Raw genomic sequence first — 8,534 nt, forward strand, 5'->3', positions numbered from 1 at the left:
TATGTCTGTAACTATATCTATATCCATATCTGCATCTATCTATCTATCTATCTATCTATCTATCTATCTATCTATCTATCTATCTATCTATCTATCTATCTCTCTATCTATCTGTGTGTCTGTGTGTCTGTCTGTCTGTCGTGTTAGTGCTTGTGTATGTACAATGATTAAGAGTTTACATTTAACTCAATAAACATTAATCATTCTTATTTATATTGTACTCTTATTACAGTTCTTTCTTCCTGCAGTTATTCGTAACAATTACAACTACTCTAATATCATATTGGAGACTCGCATAAGTAATTATAATAATATAACATGCTTGATAGGATCTACTGAAACACATGCTGTTCATAATGGTATATTTATTATATGAACAATGAGTAGAAATACAATGGTTTCTCTCGGATTAAGGTTTTTAGACAGCTCTTAATATAAGATACGATGAGTGGTTTGCATAATGATAAAATTTGAGCGATAAACCTAATTCTTTGAGAAGATGCATCTGAAGTGCCTTAGCTGACCATTCATAGAAAATGGCGGCTTTATTGAATGGACAGAAAGTGGATTTTGAGTGTTTCAAAGCTGATTTTATTAAACACAATGGTTGAGTAGATATAATGGTGACATTTATGCTGTGACTTTATATTCGTTTGTTGTTAGTGTAGAAAGCTCCAAGTCAACTTCAGCTGAACAGACCTTCCATCAGATGTGTTCATGTCATGATAACTTCCTCGTTTTGTCAGGATAGGACTGCATTCCTCATAATGGTTTTCCCCTTTTCAAACGATAGAGAGTAATCTGAGGGAGATTTGACTGCCATTTCTAATCGGTCTCACCACCAGGTATAGACCTCCTCGTCGGTTTGCATATATGAATGGTGTGCACAATTTCATTTTATTTGATTAAAGCTTTAGCATTTAAACAGGGCATAACAGGCCCAACTATTCTACCCGTTTTATGATCAAACCAGCCAGATCTGGCCTTTCATACTTAGCCTACAATGCCATTCTAAAAATGAAGAATCACATCATCGAAATCTCGAAGCTACGAGATAATGTACGATTAATTCAAAACAATGTGAATAGGCAAGTGCTTTATTCTATAGCCCTGGGTCGACCAATAACTGGTGTGGCTGAATTTGGTAGACGGAAATTGCGTTATATATATGTTATATATGTGTGCGTGTGTGCGTGTGTGCGTGTGTGCATGTGTGCGTGTGTGTATTTGTGTATCTATGTGTTTAGGTTTGCCACCCACCACCGGTTGTCAACCCGTGTTGGTTTGTTTACCTCCCCGCAATATAACGGTTCAGCGTAACAGATTGATGGAATAAGTAACAGTCTTAAAAAGAGAAATATTTACTGGGGTCGATTTGTCTGACTAAAACCTAATATGGCGGTGTCCCAGCATGGCCGCGGTCCAATAATAGGCACAAGAAAAAAAGATGGAAGATAAAGGATCAAACTAAACATGCTATTTCGCAGAATGATCTAAATGCTAAAGGTTAAGTCGTTCCCTCCAAGAATTACATTTCTTCGAGGCGTGTAGCTTTTTTCCTCATTCAATACTGAAATAATTAATTTCGAAAATTAATCTCTGTAGCCTGAATCAATCTTTCTGATCATATGGTTTCGAAAATACTATAATGGCTTAAGGACAGCCGTCTCATTCTTGATTAACAAATTATACAATGGAACTTTTTCGTTACAAACTGAGTGGAAGGTCGCGTATAATTACCTAGGGGCGTTTGAAAATACTTTTCGAAAGAATATACTTGAGGAGTGAAGCAAAAATATGGTTATGAAGGCGCGTGGCCTAGGGGTTAAGGTGTTACAACGATGATCTTGCGAACGTGGCTTCACTTCTCGGCCCGAGCAGTGAGTTTTCTTTTTGAGCAGAACGCTTCTGTCCACATTGCTCAAATACAACCAAACCGTAAATGAGTAATATGTGATGGACTGGCGTCTTCTTTTGAGATGGTGTTATTATTTAGGTCACTTATACTATGGCTTCTAGAACTCGAAACAGTACTTGCATTGCATTCATCCTACAGAGGTAATTTCCCCACGAAAATGGACATGTACTACTGATAGAATAAGTACTAGGCTTACAAAGAATAAGTCCTGGGGTCGATTTGCTTCGACTAAAGGTGGTGCTCCAGCATGGCCACAGTCAAATGACAAACAAGTAGAAGAGTAACTGGTTCTTATTTTATCGACCTCGAAAGGATGAAAGGCAAAGTCGATCTCAGAGGAGTTTGAACTCAGAATGTAAGGAGGGACAAAATGGCGCTAAGCATTTTATCTGGCGCAGTAACGATTCAGCCAATAATTATTACCAATGATTCAAACTCTTTGGAAGAAGCATGTATAATTATTGAAACTGAATTTAATAAAAATATATTAAATCTTCATTTACATTACATTTCATAAATTAATAGCCATATCAACTCAAATCTAATAAACTGTTATATGATTTAATATATTTTTTTAAATGTATGTTTAATTATCTATTTAAAGTTAAAATATATCAACTACCATTTTAATAATTCTGTGAGGAAATTAGCTGAGTGTAATCATTAAATTGTGATTTCATTTAGATAATAACATCTTAAGAAATAAGTATAGACTGCAGGATCGGCAGAACATTCATCAAAATATCTTTTGTAATATATTTACATGTCCTAATGTTCCGAGTTCAAATCATACCTGAGTCTATTTTGCCTTTCAAATTCCTGGGGCAAATAACATATTTACTACATTGCTCTCATAAATTTAAGGCCTTTTTTGTAAATGAATAAAAATACATCGCAGTTAGAGAAGACAGTACTACAAATAAGAGATAAGCACTTGTTGAAGGGAGTTGAAGGGAGTCTGAAAGAGATTTCCTGATTATAGGCGCAGGCGTGGCCAAGTGGTAAGAAGTTTTCTTCCTAACAACATGGTTCCGAGTTCAGTCCTACTAGGGCCGATCAAAGCCTTGTTTGTAGATTTGGTAGACGGAAACTGAAAGAAACTTGTCATATACATACATATATACATACAAATACACACGCACATAGACACACGCATACATATCCGTGTACACACACGCACACACACATACGTCTGTGTGTATCTTTGTGTTCGTGTTTGTGCTCCACCACTGCTAGACAACCAGTGTTGGTGTGTTTACCATTCCGTAATTCAACGGTCGACAAAAGAGACCGATAGAATAAGAAGCAGGTTTAATAAAAGAAAATAATACTAGGATCGATTCATCTGACTAAAATTTCTTTAAGGCGGTGCCCCAGCATGGCCGCAGCCTAATGACTGAAAAAAGAATAAGTATACGATAAAGAAAAGGATAAAAGAAGCATAAGAAATCTTTGATTTAAAGAAAAATTAAAAGAAAGAAATTTTACTCAAACAACAACAACAACAACAACAACAACAATAATAATAATAATAATAATAATAATAATAATAATAATAATAATAATAATAATAATAATAATAGTAATAATAATAATAATAATAAAAGAAATGAAATAGAAGCAGAGGTTGTATTTATTAGCGTAAGAAGGTAGCTTTCATTTTCACTACCGAGAAAAAATTATCAGTGTGGATTCCTGGCAGACGATTCTGTCCTTTGCCATAGAGGCGAACAACTAATCAACTAACATATTACACTCTTAATATCCTTTAGATATACGTAAAACGAGGTCTAATTAATAACCATAATGAATTATTGATCTGTTGTCTTCATCAATTCAATAAATCCCTCTTGAAAATTCTGTTTAGCTAACTGACCTAATTTACTGACAGCGTTCTTATACTGTTTTATTCCGAATTTACCATACGTGATTCTATTTACAATGACCTCTACATTTTAATTATTCCCACTTAAATATTTTCCCCGTATAACTAATCTTTATTTCTTAACAAATGATTTAATTTGAACTCTTATTGATCTAATTATATCGAACCACATTTCTTGTGGCGATCTCATAGCTTTATTTTGTTCTATATCTCTGTTCAAATCTTATTTGCATCTCAATTTTCCTTTATTTTATGTCTTCCTCCTATTAATCCCATTTCCAAGAATATAGAGGTAGACCATCGCTTCTTTGAAAATGCCCACCTCTTTGCTTATCTCTCCACTAGCACACACACACACACACACACACACACACACACACACACACACACACACACACACACACACACACACACACACACACACACACACACACACACACACACACATAAAGTCTACCAATTAGTTCCCCTGGCGGTTCGCAGTAGATCTAACGAATGGAACTAAGGCGACACTTTGTCTTCATAGTCCCTTCGCCAGAATCTTTCTCTGATAATGAGACAACTTCATTCAATTTATTACTTTGACATTATAAACACCCTCACCTCATTATAGTTACTTGTCTAATTCGTCTATGTATGTTAGTATTGCATTTACGTTCAGTCGAATTGAGAAAGTTGGTGGAAGATTTCAGTTAATATATAATTTTGTATAAACTAATTTATTTGTGTACTCTAATATGTTGCCTAATATAACATCTCCACTAATTATCGAAACGGTCGTAACTGAATAATAAATTTAATACCGCCATCTCTATTCCTTTGTTTGCATTTGTCTGCAATGGGTTACTTAAGGAAGGTGGTATAACTAGTAAAGAGAAGGAATGGCTGTGTTTTGGTTATATATACAAAGATACATACAGAAGCTCCATTAAAATATGCATTGTTAATGACAACAGTTTTTCATATTTTTTATTGGGCAAAACGTTACGAAACGCAATTTGGCTTTACTTTTTCTATTAAAAAAATCTTCACTTCAAATTCATTACTTCAACTGGCATCTTGAAAGTCGTCAAACTCTAAGAGTAACTATAATAGTTACGATATAAATCAATTATAAGAAGTAATTATTGAATACATTTCGAAAGCCACTTGACTTGCTTGGAAACACACGTCTGTTATTACTCTGATGGGCCGCTTTGTTAATGCATAAAATATCCAATTAGAGGGAAACTTTTAATTCTATAAGTGTTCGTTGCTGCTGTTCTTGTTGACAATTGCAATATTAGTATCATCATCGTTATTAATGTTAATGTTGATGTTTTTTTTGTTTATAACGATGTGATTCTTGTTATAATGATTCTGTTATGTGGTGAAAAGTGTCTGTAGAGAAACGTATCACTTTATGCTTTAATGCACTTAAGAGTGAGCGAAAGACACACCAATCTATTTTCAGTAGAACGTAACATTTGATTAAGAAACGGAAAAAAGTATATTGATATCGCTGATGATGGTGTTGATGATGATGATGACGATGATGATAATAATAATAATAATAATAATAATAATAATAATAATAATAATAATAATAATAATAATATCAAGAAAAAGAACGATCTTTAATTGCCACATGGAAACCAATAACTTAACAACATCGAATGCATTGTTCTAAATTAAAACTAAAACGTAATACAGTTATAATACGATATAAGAAAAGAAGCGAGTTACGTCATATACAAATTAGACAAAAAATAGTGAAGAGAAATAACTGAGAGTGATTAGTGACACGTATATGAACAACATAGACAATATAGGACACACATAGGAACAACATAGACAAATACAGGCATATCAGATACCATAAAACATATAATTCTTGATTTATTAAAATTATTTCCACCTCTAGAGGATTTGTCTGAATTACCAAATGACAACTGAGACCAGCTCCACTTAACAAAGGGACATAATATCAAGTTTCAAGATGAAGAAAAAGTGCAGCCTTATTGACGCTTCAGACAATAATCCTGTTCTTTTCCTTCATGGGTTGTCATCTTCGGAAATTTCTTTGACATTCTTTCTCCTGCTCCTATAGAGTCAGTCTCTCTTAATCGGAAATGATTTTTAATAAACCAAGACTTTATACTACATGGTATGTAACATACCATGTAACAATGTAAATTCTTTACACTTATTATTATTATTATTATTATTATTATTATTATTATTATTATTATTATTATTATTATTATTATCATTATTAATGCTTATGGTTTCCTTTCAATTAGAATTTCCGATTTGTTTCCCTTGATCTTTGTCAAGAATTATTACTAACGCTATTGATTATTTCCATTACGAACGTAATTTTGATTGACTAATATCTTTTGGACTCCCTGCAATATGTTTGCTGGCCCCCATTTAATATAATGTAATATCCATTAGTCTCCCGCTAGCTTCATTCCATTCTGCAGAGTCCCATCAAGTGCCTGATGTGTTGCTCAGCAGGTAGTCTTTTTCAAACTTGGTTTTTAGTTCTGTAACTATTCCAGTTATTCATTAAATGTTCTAATATGATGAAGCGTCATGCTTTGTTAGCAGCTTGTTAATTGCTTGATATAATATTTTAATAATTCCAATAAACTTTTGTTGTTTGTTTTATTCTGTTTATGTAACCATTCTGTATTTGCTTTAGCAAAATCGTTCCTTCCATTTTATCAATGAGTAAGCATTCATACGATATAAAACTATTCAATCATTAATTAACCTCCACCGACTTGAAGTTTCAAATATTGTGTATGATTTTATATTCAAATTCGTTTCTTTCTCATCTTAATATGATCGTTAACCTGATTAATAATATTCTGGACTGTCTTTTAGACAATGAAGAAAAGATGTAGTGCTATAACACCGATTTACATCCTCATTGTAAGATAACGATCGTATGTTAGAGTGGAAACGAAGTCGAATAAGTTGCTGAATTCATGATGGAGATTGCTAATGCTACAAACTTTGTAAGTGTAACATACTATCGAATTCTTCGCTTGATAAAAATGCTACCTTGCAAACAACACATCCAAAACATGAAAAGAATTGAGATTTATCGATTAGTTTATTTTGGATTTTCATAGGTGATTTTCCAAAATATATGATAAAAACGAAAGCTTATCAGCTATTGAGTGTTGCCGTGTAAAAGTGGTTCGTTTGAAGTGAATCAAGTTTCTAGGATGAAAGCAACACCTAAAACATTGTCTTCTAACATTGATACAACGATTGCTATTTTGGTATGGATCAATCGAGCATTTCATATCATCGATGTTATTAAATCCTGATTAGTTGTTGCAGCTTTAGTTATTCCTCTTTGCTCATCATCATACTACTAACAAATGTTGACATCTGTTAGTTGTATATTAGTTTACAACGACTATACGTCATACACTTGACTCTTATTTTAACATTTTTTTTGGTATTCGATTTTATCAACACAGGGAGTAGCAGGAGCTTGTTTCTTTTCCTCCGATGTAAGACAGCCTATGACATTTATGATATCTTTTAATAGAATATCGATTATAGACACAGCAGGTAATTATACTGATATAAACTAGATCACTTATTCCTTGTAACTGTTCGTCTTATTTCTGATGGTGTTTACATTTTAATGATGGAAATGTAATCCCCTTGTTATTTATACGGTTTATTGTGAAAACTCGACCTGTTCTTTAGTGGGGTGAAATTCTGACTTTTGAAATTCTGACTTACGAAAGGTAAGTCTACTTCGACGGAATTTGAACACTGAACGTAAAGTCGGATGAAATGCTATTAAGAATTTTGCCCAGCTTGCTAACGATTCTGCCAGCTTGTCACCTTGATAGTATGTAATTATTGGATTAAAAGACCCTTTAGATAGAAAAAGACATAGACTGCTTAGGTGACGTTTACCGAAAATGTGGGTTCGAGTCCGACGGGCATCCTTCAACTTTTTCTATCCGAAGGTTTTTTTAAACCCGATATTTATTTACTATTATTTATAGCTTCATCTACTTCGAGTTTCACTGTTAAAAATGAATTATATTTTTATATTTCTTCTGGCAGTGATTTCTTCCTCTATATGGCTTTATATATCGTTTTAACAACACTCCTACGACACTTTAATGTCGATCAGAACTATTATTGCAAATGCAAATTTATTTTGTAATGCAACTCAAAGTCATGAAAATATTTAAAGAAAAGGAAACAAATACAACTGAATTATATATTTTGATCAAAGAACACAATATCAACTTATAAAGTGTGTCGCATACGACACAGATAAATAATGGGGCAGCTGCTGATCACACGGATAATGTCTTCCATAATTATTTGGCGAAAGAGACATTTTCAGTCGCTTCAGCTGATGGTCATTAACTATTTTTTTGCTCTTAAATTAGAAAGTAAAAACCTTCAAATTGTGACGCTATGTAACAGTCACGAGTTAGGGAGATGTTATATTTTCTATCGATGTTGACAAAGACTTTCGTATGTTGATATGTAGAAGGTTTCTTCGCTAAATGTTTGAAAGATATGTATCTCCAAGAGTTCTCTGGATTTCTGGAATATTGTAGACAACTTTGCTCCTGCTTCGTAAAATGTTGCTCCCAGTTTTAAAGCCTTTTCTCCTGCTTTCTATATCATAAAGCCCGTCGATATCCTTTACAGCTGATGACAGGATCTGTCGGTTTTTAATATCAATATAATGAATTT

Source organism: Octopus bimaculoides, chromosome 8 (assembly GCF_001194135.2).
Source record: "Octopus bimaculoides isolate UCB-OBI-ISO-001 chromosome 8, ASM119413v2, whole genome shotgun sequence".
NCBI classification, from domain to species: domain Eukaryota; kingdom Metazoa; phylum Mollusca; class Cephalopoda; order Octopoda; family Octopodidae; genus Octopus; species Octopus bimaculoides.